This window comes from Balaenoptera physalus (assembly GCF_965194825.1).
Source record: "Balaenoptera physalus genome assembly, chromosome: 1".
Lineage (NCBI taxonomy): Eukaryota > Metazoa > Chordata > Mammalia > Artiodactyla > Balaenopteridae > Balaenoptera > Balaenoptera physalus.
This window is the reverse complement of record NC_138882.1, coordinates 96,748,549-96,771,443: the sequence shown is the minus strand read 5'-3', so window position 1 is coordinate 96,771,443 and position 22,895 is coordinate 96,748,549. Positions and strand designations below refer to the sequence as shown.

The 22,895-nt window shown below is 37.8% G+C and overlaps 1 long non-coding RNA gene across 1 annotated transcript; it reads left to right on the top strand.

The window, feature by feature from the left end:
* Positions 1 to 409: 409 nt before the first annotated feature.
* On the top strand, positions 410 to 20,325 carry LOC309660323. Its single transcript, XR_014263342.1, has 2 exons — positions 410 to 13,409; positions 13,783 to 20,325. It is a non-coding gene; the product is annotated as an uncharacterized lncRNA (long non-coding RNA).
* Positions 20,326 to 22,895: the final 2,570 nt, after the last annotated feature.

Sequence of the window (22,895 nt, the reverse complement as noted above, 5' to 3'; positions counted from 1 at the left end):
ATTGCCAATGGGATAGACTTTTTCTCTAGAAGGAAATATTACTGTTACCCTTGGGACCTTGGAACAATTCTTTTTCCTTCACGGTGTGAGGATGGCCTCTTTACTTGACCTCCCAAACGAGAGTATATTTTAAGAAAATTGCTGAGCCGTTTATATTCAGGTAATAGGAAGAAACATTTGAGAAGTAGAAAACAAGCTTCACACCCATAAGGAGTTTATTAACTAGATGGAATAAAGACAACATAGAAGTGTCAAGTGAACAATTACATGTGGACTCACAGCAACTGGAAGGGAGGAAGCACCAAGGAGTCCTCTAGACCAGGTCAGCAAACTTCTTCTGTACAGGATCAGACAATAAATATATATATATATATATATATATATATATATATATTTTTATATATATATATATATTTTTTTTTTAATAGCATTTACTTTTTTTTTAACTTTTGGGTTTATTTATTTATTTATTTATGGCTGTGTTGGGTCTTCGTTTCTGTGCGAGGGCTTTCTCTAGTTGCGGCAAGTGGGGGCCACTCTTCATCGCGGTGCACGGGCCTCTCACTGTCACGGCCTCTCTTGTTGCGGAGCACAGGCTCCAGACGTGCAGGCTCAGTAGTTGTGGCTCACGGGCCCAGTTGCTCCGCGGCATGTGGGATCTTCCCAGACCAGGGCTCGAACCCGTGTCCCCTGCATTGGCAGGCAGATTCTCAACCACTGCGCCACCAGGGAAGCCCAACAATAAATATTTTAAGTTTGTAGACCATATGGTCTTTTTACAACGATTCAACTCTGCTGTTTTAGTGCAAAGGCAGCCACAGACCATAATGAGTATGGCTACGTTCCAATAAAACTTTATTTATAAAAACAGGCGGTGGGCCCAATTTGGCCTGTGGGCCATAGATTGTTGATCCCTGTTCCAGACCATACCTCTCCCAATACAGAAACCTCTTTCATAGCACCCAGATAATTCTATATTTGGATAGCTATAATACCTGGAGGTTTTCTTTATACGAAGCTACCGTGAATCTCTCTGAAACTCCCACCCACTGTTACTACCACCATCTCTGACCTGGACCATGGATGGCAGTAGCCTTCTGACTGGTTTTCCTCGTTCTACACTTGCCCGTCCTATGATCTATTTTCTACCCAGCAGCCACTTGAATCATCCTTAGAAAATGTAAGTCAAATCATGTCATTCTCCAGCTCAAGATGGTTTCCCATAACATTAACAATAAGTCAAGATGTATTACCTTGGCCTGTAAGGCCCTAAATACCTGGCCCATGATTGTGTCTGCAATCTCATTTCCTGCTACTCACTGATCTCTGGCCACACTAACCTCTTGATGTTTTCCAAATATTCTATATCTATTGCCATCACAGGGCCTTTGCACTTGTTTTTATTCCCGCCTGGAATTTCTTCTCCCAGACATCTGCAGGGCTTGCTCCCTCCCTGCAAACAGGTCTCTGTTCAAATATCACTATCTCACTGCTTTATCGTCCAGCCTCCATGCTTTAATTTTTTTAACCCTGTTTTATTTATTCCAGGTTACCTAGCACTATTTAACATTATAAGTATGTATGTGCAATTCTTTTTATCATTTGCTTCCCCACTATGTGTCAGTTTTACGTTAGTAGGAATTTATGTGCCTTGTTCACTGTTATATCCCCAATGTTTAGACCAGTGACTGGTATATATCAGTTACTTACTAAATATTTGTTGAGTACATGATGAATGTTACTTTGCCTTCTGCAGTTTCCAAAAATACATATGACCCACATATACTCACTCTTCCATATGGCAACCCTTCAACACATGGAGGCAGACTCTATATCCGCTCTAAATCTCCTAGGGTTCAGAGCTATGTAGCTTTCACATCTGTGACATTTTTTAAAATTTTTATTTATTTATTTTATTTTTATTTATGGCTGCATTGGGTCTTTGTTGCTGCCCGCGGGCTTTCTCTAGTTGTGGTGAGCAGGGACTAGTCTTTGTTGCGGTGCGCAGGCTTCTAATTGAGGTGGCTTCTCTTGTTGTGGAGCACGGGCTCTAGGCATGTGGGTGTCAGTAGTTGTGGCATGTGGGCTCAGTAGTTGTAGCTCACGGGCTCTAGAGTGCAGGCTCAGTAGTTGTGGTGCACGGGCTTAGTTGCTCTGCCGCATGTGGGATCTTCCCGGACCAGCGCTCGAACCCGTGTCCCCTGCATTGGCAGGCGGATTCTTAACCACTGCGCCACCGGGGAAGTCCCCCACATCTGTGACATTTTACATTATTCCCTAAGGCCAATGACTGATCTTCCTCATAAGACGGAGCCAGGACTGGTACCCAGGTGTTCTGACCCCTAACGAATGCTCTCTTTTCTTTCAGTCTTGCTTCCTGAGCTGTTAAGACTAGAGAGGTTAACCTGGAGAGACTGAGGAGTTAGTAAGGAGGAAGAGGATCTAACCGATGGATAATCTTGGGAACTAGTCTAAGAAGTTATTTTCACTAGTTGACAACCTTTATCGAGTACCCACTCTGTTCCAGATTTGGTGCAAAGCACTTAGTGTAAATTGCCTTGCATGGTGGTTAAGAGGTAGACTTGATGCCTCGTAGCTCTGCTACATCATTCAATCCTCCAAACATTCACAATTTACATATGAAACAACTGAGACCCATATAGGTTAAGTTGCCCAAGGCCACATAACTAGTAAATGGCAGAGATAGCTCAAGTCCAAGTCCCTCTGATGCTGAAGCCTATGGCCTTTCCACTACGCAGAAGAGCCTAGTGGTTAAGAGAAGAGGTTGGGCTTTGTGGTCCACACCTTCTGGTGATGAGATCTTCAGTGAGTTGCTTGACCTTCTCAGTAGTAGTTTCTGTTTCTCAAAATTGTGGACCCCACCTCCTAAAACTATTGTGCACATAAAGAAGCACAATACCTGGTACATATGAAGTGACCACATATGTTAATTACGGTAATTATGCCACTGAGTTGCTGAGGCCTTGAGGATGTAATGGAAAGGATGTTTGTGGAAACTCTTCTTGGCAGCAGTATAGAAGGACTGGGGTAAAAGTAGGGAAGGGGCTGTTGAAACAACCTAGATGTGAAAGGGTGAGAACTTGGCCTAGGATGCTGGCTTTGGTAGGGGAAGAAGGAAAACAGTGAGCACACAGCAGCATGAGTAGAAATTATGAATGTGGCTGCTAGAAACTTTAGAATTATACATATTCTATGTCTTCTATTCTACTCTATAAATTATATGTATTTTTAGAATGATTATATATTTCATCAAGTATTTTAACATTTATTTTTAAGTGCTACTCAATAAATCTCAGTATCGACAACAATTCTTACTTTATTTCATGATCCAGGCCTTGAACTTTTAGCCTATGTTACTGATGAAATTAATATGAATTATGGATATTTTTCTAACCTATTTTCTAACCTGATGGGGTGGGGGGGAATCTCTACTAATTCAGTTAAAACTTTAAAACTCATCAAATACCATTATAACAACCATCAACCAGAAATCCACGTCTGTCAAGTGGAATCATGGTATAACAAAAACTCTGTCAGACACAATATTCTTAGTCTACAAAGGTCAAGCAGGGAAAAATGATGCCCAGTTATTTGTTAAGAATTGATGGCTAGCTTTTTGCTTTCGGCTAGAGGAGGCCAAGGTGCAGCTTTTTTCCATCATCCCGAATCTGGGTTCATCTGACATCAGACATCTCCACCATGCCTCCTAAGTTTGACCCCAGTGAGATCAAAGTCTTAGACCTGAGGTGCACTGGTGGGGAAGTTGGTGCCACATCTGCCCTGGCCCCCAAGATCAGCCCCATGGGTCTGTCTCCAAAAAAGGTTGGTGGTAACATCTCCAAGGCAACTGATGACTGCAGTTTATAGATCTAGGAAAAATTGAGGGGATACATATTGTTTTCCCTGAAGCAGAACAAGAGAATCATTAAAGGCTTGGCTTAAATCAGGTTGCTTTCTTCTCCTAATATGTAAACTCTCTAATTGAAATGGCTAATAATGCCTCTTTAGTAAGACTATGTAAGCAATATATTATCTGGTACAAGTATGAAAAACGATTGCTACCTGGACTAGAAGGGAAGAAAACATGTCGTATAGGGATCATTTGAAATAGGAAATCGATTCTAACCAGACCAACAAAGCCCTTTTATTAAGGGGTGTCTTGTGAGAGACTGAATATATAAATGGAGAATGACCAGACCATATAAAAAAAGAACTCTGACCCGTAACCTGCAGCCACCTGCCCAGGAAGCAAACCCCTTATCCACAGTAAACAGCCCAGGAAGCCAACCTGCTGGAAGTCAGACTTGTAGGGAGTCAGATTGCTATCTCTAGTACCATCCAGAAGCTAAATAATGACTTCTGTAACAGTCAGCCCCAAATGGCCAGGACATGATTAATACCTGAGAGCTTCCCTAACTTTCGTCTCTACTTCCAACTTGGGCCCAACAAAAGAAAGCCAAATATGCCCCCCTAACCAATCACATAGGATGCCCCTGTCTAATTGGCCTGCCTACATCTTCCCCAGGCCAACAGCCTCCAAACAGGGTATATACCTGAAGCCTTCCTTTTCCCACTACAGAACTTTCCCATTCCTCTGCCTTCCTTTGAGTCTCTGCCAAAATGCAAGTGATGGTGGCTGACTCCCTTGCAATAGTAAGCTCAGAATAAACAGCCTTTGCTTTCTCATTTGGTTGGTTTTTATTTATTTTCACACTTGAGAAAATAGAAATAATGTTATGACTCTTGGTTTTAATATTATCAACATAAGATCCTTTACCTTTTGTATCCGTAGCAATTGCGGATTGTATAAACAAAGTTACAGACTATGTCCAAATGACTGTTAGCACAGAGCAGTGTAGGTACAAGGACGATATAAACAAGGAATATAGAATTTGGATAAAAAGTAGCCACATGGGAAGAAGTGGCAAATATATGATTCTCTTTCCAACCATATTTCTCTTTTTCCCTTGGGAACAAGTTGCTTATGCATCACTGTTAGTCACGAAAAGGTGCATTACCATTGTTTCATTGACTGTTCCCTCCTCCCTCTACTACTTTTGGTTCCTGGTGTTGCCTTCTTTTCTTCAGCCAGCTTGATAGAAGCCTTTTGCTTAGGGCAAAGTGAGCTGCTTTTTCATCACATATTTCAGTAGTCTCAGGGACCAGCTACATAATTTGTGGGGCTTAGTGAAACATGAAAACACAAGGTACCTGGTTCAAAAAGTATTAAGAATTTCTAGACAGTGATGGGACAGAGCATGAAACCAAGCACGAGTCCCTACTGAATGCAGGGCCCTGTGTGACCACACAGGTCGCACGGCTGCCCAGGAAGCCAGCCCTGCTAGGCCCAAAGGTAAACACATTTTAGGAAACATTCTCCCCCTTTCTCTGCTTCATTTTCTCTTTGATTTGCCAAGGGAATAACCTCTGAAAAATGCCACCCGTTTTTTTTTGTTGTTGTTTGTTTTGTTTTTTACTACTTTATTTATTTATTTATGGCTGTGTTGGGTCTTCGTTTCTGTGCGAGGGCTTTCTCTAGTTGTGGCGAGCGGGGGCCACTCTTCATCGCGGTGCGCGGGCCTTTCACTATCGCGGCCCCTCCCGTTGCGGGGCTCAGGCTCCAGATGCGCAGGCTCAGCAGCTGTGGCTCACGGGCCCAGTTGCTCCGCGGCATGTGGGATCTTCCCAGACCAGGGCTCGAACCCGTGTCCCCTGCATTAGCAGACAGATTCTCAACCACTGCGCCACCAGGGAAGCCCGCCACCCGTTTTATAACAATAAAACAGAAAGCAGATGAGCAGAACTTTTCCCTTGACCTTTCTATCACATTAACCCTGGCTGGTATTTTGGAGGACCTCTGCTCCTAGGGAAGAGAAACTGTCTCTACACTCTCTCTGGTCTGCACTTGCTGCACTTTGCCCACTCTTGAGACCTGAGATCCTAAAACCTAAGCACCTGGGACCTTCCCGTGGGCTTCCAAGAGGCTGAAAGGCTACATAAAGGCAAGGCTGATACCCTCTTTTTCAGAAAAAGCAGAAATCTGTCAGCGATAGATAAAAATTAGATACTGGACATTTGTAAACTGGATTAAATGAATCATTAGATAGCCTGCTATTTGCCAAAAATAATAAAAACACACATTGAATAGCAAGTGGCCATGAATATTTAACCACCCCATTCCTTTTTTAATGTACCATATATTGCAGATGTTATGATGTCCAATGAAGAAGGAACAGTGAGAAAGCACTGCAGACAAAAAGGGGATTCTCATTTTCTTTTTACTGTCAAGTCAGCTATTTTATTTAATTTGAAAAAAATGAACCTTTATTGTCTCATGATTTCAAAATACCAGTCTTCAGCAACTGAGACCAGATGATGCCTGTAAATATTATTATCAAACAGAAAATCCATTATTCATCCTCCTCCAGAAAATTTATTGGTGTAAAGTTTAGGGTGGATAATTTCAGAGAACACCTGAAAGCTTTTCAGAACAGGATTTAACTAGGACTACATTCTATAAAACTAAATTAAAATGTTATGTTCAATTACATAACATGTAAACCCAAGCACCCTTGAACTCCAACCTGACTTTTCTACCATCATAAACCTTGAGATTCATGAGATTTGTGATCTAACAAAGTTAGGGCATTTTTGGACTTATTTTATCTTTGTTTAGGATCTCAGGCCATTGGAGACTAAGGCACTCATAGGACAAGACACCATGTCTGGTTATGCTTCTTTAGTCACATGTTCACACATTCATCCAAAACCAAGTTCAAGTCCTTCTGCAATGCATTTAAGGGAACTAGCGTAGCAGAAAGACCAAGGATGTGCTTTCAGACTTCGGTTTGAATCCTGATGCTTTCACCAGCCAGTCTTATGACCTTGAAAACAATCACATAATCTGTCTAAGCCTCAGTTTTCTCCTCTATAAAGCTGGGAAGTAGTAAGATTGTTGGAAGAATTCAATAAGATAAATAAAGGGCCTGGCATAGAGTGGGTAGTAATAAGAGTCAGTCGCCTTTCCTGGCCCTCTCCACCCCAAATCTCATTCCACTTCATTTTTCCATGGCATGACCCTCCACTTCAGCCAGTCTATCCATTACTCACTCACCATCCCCTGGACACTGTCACACAATTCCCCCTTTTCTTAAATGTCCAGAGTGCCCTCCCTGGCTCTCCTCCCCTAGCTAAATCCTACTCATTCTTGAAGATCCAGCCCAAGCCCCACTGCTTCTCTATAGCCCTCCCAGGACCATTCCCTCATGTATTCCTGAAGCACTGTCGCCTGTGTCATAGAGCCAGTAGTCCACTCTGTTATTAAACCTTTCATTCTTGTTTTATCTCCCCAAAGGTGCTCTAGGCTGCTTGGGGGCAAGGATAGGCCTTTCCTTCCCTTGTATCCCCCACAGAGATGATTACAGTGTGACATCCATGACAAGTGCTCAATAATTACACGCTGAGTATATAAATGAATGCTGTATCATATTGCATTTTGTTAAATTATACATGGATGCCTGGGGGTTGAAATGTGAGAAAATGACACTATTTCTTCTCCTTCTGATGCATATTACTTTTTAAAATATTATCTGTTCAAGTTTTTTTTTTTTTACATATGGTATTTCTTCTCCAATATTTCAATACACCACTTAAAATTTGGCCTGAAAGAAAGTATTAAAGTGTGTGTGTTTCAAATGGAAGAAAAAAGCACCAGCTATGACTAATGTCTTCAATTTATAGTGTATCCAATTTGGAGAAGACCATGCTTTTTCATAAGGTTGCATAACTACTAACAAAAACATTCTCAGCCACAGGATGTGTTTTGGAAGAATTTAGCCCTGCGTTAGACTAGGAGAAATGTAAAAATTCAAGAGCACAGCTTTCCTTGACACACATCTTACTCTACATAGAGAAGGCACTCAAATATTTGTCAGATTGAATAGTCTGTCCTTATAGAATATTTGATAGTGGACAGAAAGTAGATTGGGACATTTTTGATAAAAATGGTTTATTCTAATTCTAGATATTGCATTCTTGTTAACTATATAGGTATTGCCAACTATTGAGTATTAGCATCAAGAATTGTTAAAGGGATTGAGTGAGAGATGACATGTATTTCTACTTCCACTGTTCTGGATTAAATAATCAAAACAAAGAGGCCTGTATATTACCCACCTCCTAACACTTGTTACCACCCTTCGGAGGTGGAATAATAGTGAAAAGTTATCCAACTAAATCATGAGTTCTAGAACTCCAGTTAACTTGTTGACTGCAGACAGGCTGGAAGTAAGGCCCAAAGGTGGATAATAGGTTGCACTGGTGAATATCTCTAGTTTACACTATACTTTGGCAGTCTTTTCTACTTTCACACATGAGAATATAAAGTCTGGGCCAAACCAAGTTGTTGTATGAGTTTAACTTAAGAATGAACCAAATACATCCTCTTTAAAATACACGAAAATAACCCTCTTTAAAATACACAAAAATAACCCTCTTTAAAATTTAGTAACTGTAATATATCAATAGTCCAACAGAAAAGTGTAAACTCTTGGTTGCACAATTCAATTTTTTATTTTTAAATGTGTACAAAAAATGTCAAAAAGCAACAATGTCTGACCCTGTTGTCTATGTCAACCTAATAAGAACAGATTTTAAATTCTAAACTTTTATTTTCTTTCTTACCTTGAGGATTCATTTTGCGGAAATAGAAGATGTGAGAATTAAGATTTATAAAACAGAATTTTGAATTAATCATCAGAAGCAAAAAAGAATGTTTTTAAGGACAGGAATGAATTCTGACATTTTAATTACAAGCTAAGTGGAAAGTCTGGTGGTAGAATGTGAGCTCTGAAGATTATTATTATGTTGTCATTATGAATTAATGACTATAAAAGAAATCAGTTTTGAGTGGTAATGGCAAATTACAGAGAAAAACTTATGGAACTGCTTTTTATTTCCTGATGTACCTAGAGTATTCATCATAATTTACTTGATTAAAAAAATCCAAACAGTGGAAAAATGCAGAGACACAGATTTTTTTAATGGATTATATAAATATAAGGCATCTTTTCTTAGCAACTCAGAATGTTCATCAAAACACCATTTGTAATATTAAAAAACTAGGAGCAACCTAAATGCTTAACAATATGGGAATGAGTAAGTAAATTATAGTAAATTTAATTAGTGGATTATGCAATTATTAAAAATTATAAATATAAAGATTATATCACAAATTTTAAAATATAAATGATGTAAGGTTTCAAAATTTATCCATGCAAACATTTATGTAGACAATGACTACAAGCATGTAAAAATATGCACAAGAGAAAATAATGGGAGGCAATGTACAGAAGTAATTATAGAATTTGTATTTGTGTGGTGAAATTACAGATTTTTCCAAGTCTCACATAATGTTTTGAATTCTATTTATAATTTCTGAAAATTAATTTCTATTTTTAAAGACCTATAATATGCTAGGAGATATACATTACATGAAACTGCCAATTTTCAATCATTTTTGACTTAATAAAAATTGCAATATTTGGTTCAACCTAATACTGTTTTATTGTCCAGCTAACAAACTGAATCCTTTTTTTGGAATAAAAGTTGGTAACTCCTATTTATAAATGTTCATTAAGCTCCAAAATAGTCTAACTTATAAAAAATTTTTAGTGAAATAAATTACTTGAAAATCACATTTGAAACTACAACTCAAAAATACAAAGGTTTTTGTTTTTTAAGAAAAGTTCAGACTTCTGAATTGATGCAAAGCTACTGCCATTGCATCTATTTTTTCATCTTTGAAATTGTGTCATGTTCATTTTTTAATTATTCAATGACCAGTATAAAGTAAAACATTCATAATTTAATAGGTAAATTTGCTTCTAACCTGTGCTGGAATGATTTAAATTGCTTCATGCTCTGTGATTACTCAGAGATAATTAGTCCTCTAAATATTTCTGTAATGAAAACCATGAGTTTAATGAACTATACAAATTCAAACCAAACAGAATCTTTACTTCGTTACTGAATATTTAAGTTCACCGTAAAAATTGTTTAATGATTGGTTAGAATTTTAAAAAATAGTTTAGGGGGCTTCCCTGGTGGTGCAGTGGTTAAGAATCCTCCTGCCAATGCAGGGGACATGGGTTCGAGTCCTGGTCGGGGAAGATCCCACATGCTGCGGAGCAACTAAGCCTGTGCACCACAACTACTGAGCCTGCGCTCTGGAGCCCGCGAGCCAGAACCACTGAGCCCACGTGCCACAACTACTGAAGCCCGCGCGCCTAGAGCCCATGCTCCACAACAAGAGAAGCCACGGCAATGAGAATCCCACGCACTGCAACGAAGAGTAGTACCCACTCGTCACAACAAGAGAAAGCTCGCGTGCAACTACGAAGACACAACACAGCCAAAAAAAAAAAAAAAAAAAGTTTAGCGCAAGCCAGACCATAAAAATGTGAAGTAAAATTAAATGTATTCATAGGAACTTGTCATAGCAATCATAGAACAAAGTTGATCAGCCTGGATTTGAGGGAAAGTTAGACTTCACCTTTGCTATACAATTGCTATTTTAAGTATTTAATATTAAGGATCATTGTTTCTGAAATTTCAGAGAAGCATTTTGTAGTCTTTTATGATATATTTGTTAATAACTACAGAAATATGGACTGCTTGAAGAAAGAGACAGTAGAGTCTGTGTGTGTGTGTGTGTGTGTGTGTGTGTGTGTGTGTGTATGTGTGTGTGTATGTGTGATGTATGTTCATGAGTGTATCAACAACACCAAGCACAGTGCCTGGCACATGGTAGATAATCAATAAAAGTTTGATAAATAAATACCTGGGTTGGTTAAACAAGTATATTAAAAATAAAAGTACAGATTAAGTGCTTGCAGAGAGGTCATTCGTGGACCTTCACCTTGGTTGCTAAGTCGTGCTTTCAGTGTCTTGGATGGAGATATACGAGATGTATTAAACAAATGCTTCATGTCATACAAAGTTGATGGGACTAGTCAATGACATAAAGAGCCTACATTATCTTAAACTCGAAATGAGGAGTTAAAGCCTGAATGATGAAATTTTAGAGCAATAAATGCAAAGTCCTCCAATTAAGTTTTTTGAAAAAAAAATCAATCTCACAGGTACAGGATGACAGAGACTGGACTTGGTGGTAACTTGTGTGTTAGGAACTGGAGAATTCATGTGAACACACGCTTAACCTGAGCCAACAGTGCTTTTTAAAAAATTGTAGTAAAAAACCGTACAACATAAAATTTACTATCTTAACCATGTTTAAGTGTACAGTAAGGTAATGTTAACTAAATGCACAGTTGTTGTGCAGCAGATCCCCAGAACCTGCTCATCTTCCAAAACTGAAACTCTACACCCATTGAACTCAACCACCCACTTTCCCTCCACCTCCAGCCTGCAGTGACCACCATTCTGCTTTCTTTTTCTGAAAGTTTGAAAACTTTGGACACCATATAAGTGGAATCATACAGTATTTGTCTTTTTGTGACTGGCTTATTTCACTTAGCATAATGTCCTCAAGGTTTGTCCATGTTGTAGCATGTGACAGGATTTCCTTCTTTTTTTCACGCTGGATAATATTCCATTGTAAGTATATACCACATTTTGTTTATCTATCTGTGCATCGATGGACATTTGGGTTGCTTCCATCTCTTGGCTATTGTGAATAATGCTGCAATAAACATGGGTGTGTAAATATCTCTTCAAGATTCTGTTTTTAATTCTTTTGGATATATACCCAGAAGTGGAATTGCTGTATCATTTGGTAATTCTATATTTTATCTTTTGAGGAATGTCCATACTCTGTTCCATGGTTGGGACACCATTTTACATTTCCACCAACAGTCAACAAGGGTTCCAAATTCTCCATATCCTTGTCAACACTTGCTATTCTCTGTTTTTTGTGTTTTTTTTTTATAATGGCCATTCTAACATATTTGAGGTGGTATCTCATCGTGGTTTTGCTTTGCATTTCCCTGATGATTAGTGTTACTGAGAACCTTTTCATCTGTTTGTTGGCCATTTGTATATCTTCTGTGGATAAATATCTGTTCAAGTTCTTTGCCATTTTTAACTAAGTTATTTGGCTTTTGTTGTTGTTGAGTTGTAGGAGTTCTTTATATATTCTGAGTATTAATCCCTTATCAGATATATGATTTGCAGATATTTTCTTCCATTTCATAGGTTGCCTTTTTTTTCTGTTGATTGTTTCCTTTGATGTGCAGAAGTTTTTAAGTTCAATTTAGTTCCATTGGTCTATTTTTGCTTTTATTGTCTGTACTTTTGCTGTCATATCCAAGAAATCATTACCAAATCCAATGTTGTAGAGTTTCCCCCCATGTTCTCCTCTAAAAGTATTACAGTTTTTAGGTCTTTAATCCATTTTGAGTTAATTTTTGTATATGATGTAAGGTTAGGGTCCTAAGACTGATTTTTAAGTTTGAAAATTTTAAGATTTTTTTATAGCCTTAGCAATATTACCATTCAAATAGAAATAAGCCAACTTAAACTAATTTGAACTTTAAAACAACACAAAAGTAACAAAGGAACATATAATTGATTTTTTATGGTAAAGATGTTGGGACTTTTTAGTGCATGTTTGTTACAAACATGGCCTTTGGAGTCAGACCAGCCTGTCTAAATCCCAAGACACTACCTTTTTGTGGGCATCTTAGGCAAGTTTTCTGACAAATCCAAGCCCACACTTCCCCTTCGTAAGGGAGAAACTGGAGTATCTACCTTATAGGGATCTAGAGCAGCCTCACCAGTTCTTGATAGGTTTAAATGAAATAATGTAGTCATAGTGTCTGAAACATAATCAGCATGTCTTAAACAGTAGCCTGGCTGTTATTATTATTATCGCATGTTGATTTATTTAAGAATTTTGGTTCCTTCTGTTTACCTCAAGATTTAGAATTTATTTAAGAGAACAAAAGTTGAACTTTGAGAAGGTCAAATTAGAAGGTCTAATTTTGCTTGTTTCTGGAGATGTGATGGGAAGAATTCTGCAGAAATCTCTCCCAGAGGATTGACATATATACACTAATATGTATAAAATGGATAACTAATAAGAACCTGCTGTATAAAACAATAAATAAAGTTAAATTAAAAAATTAAGCAAACAAAAAAAAGAAATCTCTCCCAGAAAAATCTCTGTTTAAATGTTACTTGCTCTGGAAATGCAACGGAAACTCTCTACAACTTGGTTAGGGCTATGCTTTCATAATGCCCTGGCTTGATGGCTTGTCTATTTAACACTCTCATGGGGATGTCTGTAGCTTGTATCAGCCCTTATTCTGGGAATTCATTTTTCCTCTGGGGAATTGTCCTTCCCTGCCACACGCAGTCTTTTTTTTTTTGTTTTTTTTTAATAAATTTATTTATTTTTATTTATTTATTTTTGGCTGTGTTGGGTCTTCATTGGTGTGCGCAGGCTTTCTCTAGTTGTGGCGAGCAGTGAGCAGACTTCTCATTGCAGTGGCTTCTCTCATTGTGGAGCACGGGCTCTAGGCACGTGGGCTTCAGTAGTTGCGGCACGTGGGCTCAGTAGTTGTGGCTCACGGGCTCTAGAGCACAGGCTCAGTAGTTGTGGCGCACAGGCTTAGTTGCTCCGTGGCATGTGGGATCTTCCCAGACCAGGGATTGAACCCGTGTCCCCTGCATTGGCAGGCGGATTCTCAACCACTGCGCCACCAGGGAAGCCCCCTCACGCAGTCTTGATGGGACTGTTAGTGAAGCTGCCTGGCACTCCCTGCCCAAGTGATGGGCATGTGATCAATCTTGATCAATCAGACTCTTCTGGAATTTGCACTGAGTGAGAGTAATTGACACAATGTTGGGAAATGATGGAGCAGATTTATTCCAACTGTGAAGGCTTGAAGAGGCTCTCTATTCTTTTCTGTCCTCTGGATCCTTGGAGTTATTCAAGTTTCTACTTTTCTTGAGGTCCTGGTCCTTCGTTTTTTTCCTTAAGTTTTAAGAGCTGCCTCATATCCTTCCACAGATTTTTTTCCCCCCGAGACAGCAGATTATCATATGTTGCTTGCACCCCGAGAGCCTGTATGGATTCAGCACTTGTCACTGTGTACTATAATCAACAGTTTACTTGTCTGTCTTCCCTTAGCATCATATGTTCCTTGGGATGGGAACTGTGAAAACTGCAACAATGCATTGCCAGTGCAGTGACCAAAAAGTTGTTTAGTTAGGAGGAGAAATCATTCATAGTCTTACACTTGTAATAGGAAGTTCTATGTTTGGCTATTCTTTAGGTCATCTTCATGATACTTAAAATTGTTGAGACAATTAAAAAACATTTAAAAGTGTGTGACTCTTGCCCATACCTGGATTCTCCCCTTCCCCTCATACATGTCCCCTACCCTAATCCATATTCAGAAAGATAACAAAAGTAACGAACGGAGCAGTTGCAGAGCCTATGAAGTCCTTACATCAGCTGTCCTGGTCTACAGCTTTTAAGAGGCTTTTGTTTTCTTAGGGGAGGGCCTCCCTAGAAGTTCTCTTCTTCTTTCCCTACAGTTAGCCAAAGCCAAGAGGGTCTTTTCCTTTGATATTGCCCCTCTTTCCAATCTAAAGAAGCTATTTGTTCTTATTATAAAATCCAGTGAAATACTCAGCCTTGCCTTGCTACAAGCGGGTAATGTACATCTCTGAAGACCTCTGTGCAGGGTGTCACCCAGCTTTTCCATCAGAAGATTCCACTTGGGGCATCACTGCACAATGACTATTGTGAATGTTTGGACTTCAGGTCCATCAGTTTATTCATTTATTCATGCAATTATCAAATATTTATTGAGAGTCCCCCTTGCTCCTGCACTCTGTGCTAGGCACTAGGGATAAAATGGTGAGCAAAAATGGAAAAGGATCATCTCTCATGGAGAGGGCTGTCATGTCAGAGACAAAGGACAATGTCAAGCTGTATTAAAGGCCATACAGGAAATATACTCTGTGCTGTGACATCTTAAAAGGTAACCCCTCCTAGTTCAGTAATCAGGAATGTATATCCAAGAAAGAGACTTGGTGAATACACCGACCTCCAAATGCCTGGGTTCTGTATCCTACTAGGATAATAGTTGCCCTTATGACCTTAGGCACCTGACCGAGACTGACTCAACCTCATTTACTTCATCTATAAAATGAGAGGTCTAGACTAGGTGATCTCTAGGTCCTTTCCATTTCTAATATAGCTTTTCTTAAATGTTATTCTTATTAGCAGCTTTTTTGAGGTATACTTTACATTTCATAAAATTCATTCATTTTTAAGTGTATGATTAAATGACTTTTAGTATATTTACAAAGTTGTGCAACCATCATCACAATCTGATTTTAGAATATTTTCATCACAATGAAAAGAAATCTCATGCCCATTTAGTCACTTTCCATTCCCACTCCTAGTCCTAGGGAATCACTAAAGTATTTTCTGCCTCTCTAGATTTGCTTTTTTGGATATTCAATATAAATGGAATCCTGCAATATGTGTTCTTTTGTGCCTGGCTTCTTTGAACACGATGTTTTTGAAATACATCCATGTTGTAAGGATCACCCATGTTGAAATATGTATCAATACTTCGATCCTTTTTATTGGTGAATGATATTTCCTTGTTCCATTTTTTTAATCCATTCACCATTGATGGACATGTGTTATTTCCACTTTTTGACTATTGTGAATAATCTGCTATGAGCATTTGCATGTGAGTTTTTGTGAGAACATTTGTTTTAATTTCTCCTTGGTGGATACCTAGGAACAGAATTGCAGGGTCATATGGAAACTCTATGTTTAACAATTTGAGAAACCGCCAAACAGTTTTCCAAATGATTACACCATCTTACATTCCTATCAGCAATGTATGAGGAGCATAATTTCTCCACATCCTCACCAACACTTGTTTTTATCTGTCTGATTGAGTATAGTTATTCTGGGGAGTGTGAAGTGGTATCTCATTGTGATTTTGATTTGCATTTCCCTAATGATTAATAATAGTGATCATCTTTTCATGTGCTTAATGATCATTTGTATACCTTCTTCAGAGAAATGTCTATTCAAATTCTTTGCTCAGTTTTAGGTTTTGGTTGTCTTTTTATTATTGAGTTGTAAGACTTTTTAATATGTTCTAGATGTATGTCCTTCATTGGCTGTATAATTTGCAAATATTTTATCCAGTTCTGTGGATTGTCTTTTCATTTTCCTGATGTATATTATTAAGTTTGATTAAATCTAATTTATCAATTTTTTCTTTTATTGCTTTCCTAATCCAAGCTCATAAGATGTTCTCTTATGTTTTCTTCTAAAAGTTTTAGTTTTATTTCTTACATTTAGATTTTTGATCCATTTCAAGCTAATTTTTGTGTATGGTGTGAAGAAGGGGTTCAAATTTATTTATTTATTTTTGCTTGTGCATACCCAATTGTCCTAGCACAATTTGTTGAAAAGACTGTTCTTTTCCTAGTGATTTTTCTTGGTACCTTTGTCAAAAATCAATTGACCATAAATGTAAAGGTGTATTTGGGAGCTCTTAATTCCATCCCACTGATCATTGTTTGTGTCTTGATTACTATCGATTTGTAGTAAGTTTTGAAATTGGGAAGTGTAAGTTCTCCAACCTTTTTCAGGATTGTTCTGGCTATTCTGGGTCTTTGCAATTCCATATGAATTTTAGGGTCAGGTTGGCAATTTCTGCCCCCAAAATAGCAATATATTTAGTTTGGCTTAAATATATTTTAATAATGTTATTGAGGTATATTTTGCATATCATATAATTCACCCTTTTCAAGTGTCCAATTCAATGATTTTAAAAGTAAATTTATCAGTATCTTCTTTAGAACATACAACCACTACCATGAATCAGTTTTAGAACATTTTCATCACCCCAATAAAGTCTCTGATGCACATTTACTGTTAATTTCTTTCTCCTCACCCCTGCTCCAGGAAACCACTAATCTACTTTCTGTCTCTATAGCTTTGCTCTTTCTGAATATTTCATAAAAATGGGATAATACAATATGTGGTCTCTTGTGTCTGCCTTCTTTTACTGAGAATAACGTTTTTGAGATTCATCCATATGGAAGCATATATCTGTAGTTTGTTCCTTTTATTGCTGAATAGTATTCCATTGTATGGATATACCACTTCTGTATATTCATTCACTAATTGGTGGACATTTAGATTTTTTCCAATTTTGGGCTATCTTGAATAATGCTACTAAGAGCAATCATGTTCAAGTCTGTGTATGAATATATGTTTTCATTTCTCTTGAGTGGATGCCTAAGAATGGAATTGTTAGGCCATATAGTAAATTTATATTTAACTTTTTAATATATCACCATACCACTTTGCAAAGTGGCTGTGCCATTTTTAAATCCCCCTCAGTAATATAGGAAGGTTTCTGCCTTGCCAACATTTATTTTTGTCTTTTTTATATTGTATATATTTATATATTATATATTATTTATCTATCTATTGTCTCTCTCTAATATATACATAATATATGTCTGTGTGTGTGTGTGTGTGTGTGTATAGTCTTTTTATTATATTCATTCCAGGTGGTGTGAAATGGTATCTGATTGTGATTTTAATTTGCTTTTCCCTAATGACTAATGATGGAATATCTTTTCATGTGCTTATTAATTATTCATACAACTTCTGTGATAAAATGTCTATTCAAGGTTTTTTTGGCCATTTTTTGGATGGGTTGTTTGTCTTCTTGTTATTGGGTTGTGATAGTTCTTTTTATATCCTGTACACAAGTGCTTAATCAGATATGAGTTTTGCAAATATTTTGTCCAAGTCTACTGCTTGTCTTTTAGTTGTCTTAATAGTGTGTTTTGAAGTTCAGCAGGGATTTTGATATAGAGTGTGTTGATCTGTAGACAAATATACTGCTTGTTTTTTAGTCTGAGCCAAGGCAAAAGCACCAGTATGGAATTTTTTGATTGCTAGATAATAAGATTTATTCATAAGCACTCAGAGTGGACTTAAGGATAAGTTAGTTTCCTGTCCTATCTTAGAGGATGGATGGTCTCCTCAGGTTGTGTGTAGGGATGGAGGAAACAGGCAAAATACCAGATATGAGCAAGAAGGCAGAATGCCTGGTACATAGTAGGAATTCAATGAATATATTTTTAAATGAATGAATAAATAAATGATTGAATAATCAAAGATGGCTATAATAGTTTCCTCTTTTTTATATTTCATATTCCTTCAAATGTTCTTTATATGAAATAATTTCTAGACCTTCCCCATTCTAATTACCATCTATGAATAGAATGTTTCTCATAGAATGTGGAGACAGAATTCAGCACAGTGGGCTGTAGTGTATGTGGTATGATGAGTGCGGAAGAAAGCAAACTCTTATTTCCCAACATTTGAACATCATATTCTCCTTAATATAGCCTAACATCGTTCACTTTAAAAAAAACACTAATGTAGCCACAACAATCCTGAGAAAGAAAAACAAAGCTGGAGGCCTCAGACGTCCTGGTTTCAAAACATGTTAGACAACTGCAGTAATCAAAACTCTAGGTACTGGCATAAAGGCAGACATATAGATCAACAGAACAGAATAGAGAGCCCAGAAATAAATCCTCATATATATGGTCAAATGATCTTCAACAAGGTTACCAAGGCTACACAAAGGGAGAAGAGAGTCTCTTCAACAAATGGTGTTGGGAGAACTGGATATCCACATGCAAAAGAATGAAATTGGACCCTTACCTTACACCATATACAAAACTGACTCAAAATGGACCAAAGACCTAAATGTAAAGCTATAAAACTCTTAGAAGAAAACATAAGGCAAAAGCTTCACAACGTTGGCTTTGGCAATGATTTTTTGGATATGACACCAAAGGCACAGGCAACAAAAGAAAAAATAGATAAATTCGATTTCATAAAAATAAAATTTTGTTTGCATCAAAAGAAACTATCAACAGAGTAAAAAGGCAATCCACAAAATAGGAAAAAATATTTGCAAATCATATATCTGATAAGGGATTAATATGCAGAATACATAGAGGACTTCTAAAGGTCAACAACAAGAAAACAAACAACCCAAATTAAAAATACGCTAATGACTTAAATAGACATTTCTCTGAAGAGATATACAAATGGCCAATAAGCACAAGAAAAGATGCTCAACATCACTAATCATTAGGGAAATGCAAATCAAAACTACAATTAGATATTACCTCACACCCATTAGGATGGCTACTATCAAAACAACAAAATAACAAGTGTTGGTAAGGATGGGGAAAAATTTCAACTCTTGTGCACTCTTGGTGGGAATGTAATATGGTATAGCTGCTGTGGAAAGCAGTTCCTCAAAAAATTAAAACTAGAACTACCCAGCAATTCCACTTCTGGTTATATATCCAGAAAAAAAATTTATACATCCATGTTTCATTTCAGCATTATTCACAATAGCCAAGAGGTAAAAGCAACTCAAGTGTCCATCAGTGTAAGAATAGGTGAAGAAAAGGCAGTATATATGCACAATAAAATAGTATTCAGGGTGATGCAGGTGGTTAAGAATCCGCCTGCCAATGCAGGGGACATGGGTTCGAGCCCTGGTCCGAGAAGATCCCACATGCCTCGGAGCAACTAAGCCTGTGCACCACAGCTACTGAGCCTGCGCTCTAGAGTACGCGAGCCACAACTACCGAGCCCATGTGCCACAACTATTGAAGCCTGTGCCTAGATCCCATGCTTCACAAAAAGAGAAGCCACCACAATGAGAAGCTCGTGCACCACAACGAAGAGTAGCCCCTGCTCCCCACAAATAGAGAAACACCATGCACAGCAACGAAGACCCAAATGCAGCCAAAAGTAAATAGATAAATAAATAAATTTTTAAAAAATAGTATTCAGCCTTAAAAAGGAAGGGAATTCTGCAATATGCTATAACATGGATGAATTTTGAGGACGTTATATGAAGTGAAATAAGCCAGTCACAAAAAGACAAATACTTTATAATTTCACTTATATGAGGTACTTATAGTAGTCAAAATAATAGAAACAGGGCTTCCCTGGTGGCACAGTGGTTGAGAATCTGTCTGCCAATGCAGGGGACACGGGTTCGAGCCCTGGTCTGGGAAGATCCCACATGCCGTGGAGCAACTAGGCCCGTGAGCCACAACTACTGAGCCTGCACGTCTGGAGCCTGTGCTCCGCAACAAGAGAGGCCACAATAGTGAGAGACCCACGCATCGTGGTGAAGAGTGGCCTCCGCTTGCCACAACTAGAGAAAGCCCTCGCACATAAACAAAGACCCAATACAGCCAAAAATAAATAATAAATAAATTTAAAAAAAAAAAAAGGAAATTTCTGAGGTGATGATAATGTTCTTTATAAAAATTAAAAAAATAATAGAAACAGTATAATTGTGGTTTCCAGGGCCTGTGGGAGGGGTAAATTGGGAGTTAATGTTCAATGGGTATAGAATTTAAGTTTTACAGATGAGAAGAGTACTGGAGATGAATGTGGTAATGGTAGAACAACATTATGAATGTTTTTAATACCCCTGAACTGTATGCTTAAAAATGGTTAAAATGGTAAGTTTTATGTTGTGTGTACTTTACCACAATTTTTTAAAACTGGGGAAAAAAATCCAGAAAGTAGAATGGTGGTTTCCAGGGCTGGGTTGGTGGGGGTAGAAGTGGGGAATTGTTTAATGGGTATAAAGTTTCAATTTTTGCAAGATGAAAAAATTCTAGAGATCTGTTGCACAACAATGTGTATGTAGTAAACACTATGGAACTGGACACTTAAAAATGGTAAAGATGGAACAAAATTAATTAGGCAATTCATTATAACTGAATCACTTTGCTGTACACCAGAAACTAACACAACACTGTAAATCAACTATACTTCAATAAAATAAATTTTTAAAACTATTAGGCAATTCATGTTTCCAAGAAGCAAACATCTTCAAATGTTATTATCAAAGAAACCAAAGCATCATTGCAGATTACTCCCTTGGTATTGTCTCCATGTGAAGAGAATAACAGAAATAAAAGTCATATGATGTGTGAAACTTAAAGCTTTGTGGAGACTCAGGCACCAGGTCTGAAGTGACCTAATCAGAAGTAGCTGTTATATGTAGTCAGTGCCATGTTAATGAAGAGAAAAAACAATTTCAAACTGGTCAAATATCATGACTTTATATAAATGTATCTAAACATAAAATAGCAATTTTCTTTCCTGTTTAGGTACAGGTATATTAAAAAGTTGAATGATCAGTCTCTTTCGTCTCAACCAGGAGTTTACAGATTTTTTTTTTCTGTAAGAATGGCTTTTTAGGTAGTAAGGTTTGTACTTGTTTTTTTTAACATCTTTATTGGAGTATAATTGCTTTACAGTGGTGTGTTAGTTTCTGCTTTATAACAAAGTGAATCAGTTATACATAGACATATATCCCCATATGTCTTCCCTCTTGCATCTCCCTCCCTCACATCCTCCCCATCCCACCCCTCTAGGTGGTCACAAAGCACCAAGCTGATCTCCCTGTGCTAAGTGGCTGCTTCCCACTATCTATTTTACATTTCGTAGTATATATATGTCCATGCCACTCTCTTACTTTGTCCCAGCTTACCCTTCCCCCTCCCCGTATCCTCAAGTCCATTCTCTAGTAGGTCTGCATTTTTATTCCCGTCTTGCCCCTAGGTTCTTCATGACCACTTTTTTTTTTTTTAGATTCCATATATATGTGTTAGCATACGGTATTTGTTTTTCTCTTCCTGACTTACTTCACTCTGTATGACAGACCCTAGGGGTATCCACCTCACTACAAATAACTCAATTTCGTTTCTTTTTATGGCTGAGTAATATTCCATTGCATATATGTGCCACATCTTCTTTATCCATTCATCTGTTGATGGACATTTAGGTTGCTTCCATGTCCTGGCTATTGTAAATAGAGCTGCAATGAACATTGTGGTACATGACTCTTTTTGAATTATGATTTTCTCAGGGTATATGCCCAGTAGTGGGATTGCTGGGTCATATGGTAGCTCTATTTCTAGTTTTTTAAGGACCCTCCCTACTGTTCTCCACAGTGGCTGTGTCAATTACATTCCCACCAACAGTGCAACAGTGTTCCCTTTTCTCCACACCCTCTCCAGCATTTATTGTTTCTAGATTTTTTGATGATGGCCATTCTGACCAGTGTGAGATGATATCTCATTGTAGTTTTGATTTGCATTTCTCTAATGATTAATGAGGTTGAGCATTCTTTCATCTGTTTGTTGGCAATCTGCATATTTTCTTTGGAAAAATGTCTATTTAGGTCTTCTGCCCATTTTTGGATTGGGTTGGGTTTTTTTTGATATTGCGCTGCATGAGCTGCCTGTAAATTTTGGAGATTACTCCTTTGTCAGTTGCTTCATTTGCAAATATTTTCTCCCATTCTGAGGGTTGTCTTTTGGTCTTGTTTATGGTTTCCTTTGCTGTGCAAAAGCTTTTAAGTTTCATTAGGTCCCATTTGTTTCTTTTTGTTTTTATTTCTCTAGGAGGTGGGTCAAAAAGGATCTTGCTGTGATTTATGTCACAGAGTGTTCTGCCTATGTTTTCCTCTAAGAGTTTGATAGTGTCTGGCCTTACATTTATGTCTTTAATCCATTTTGAGTCATTTCTGTGTTTGGTGTTAGGGAGTGTTCTCATTTCATTCTTTTACATGTAGCTGTCCAGTTTTCCCAGCACCACTTATTGAAGAGGCTGTCTTTTCTCCACTGTATATTCTTGCCTCCTTTATCAAAGGTAAGGTGACCATATGTGCGTGGGTTAATCTCTGGGCTTTCTATCCTGTTCCATTGATCAATATTTCTGTTTTTGTGCCAGT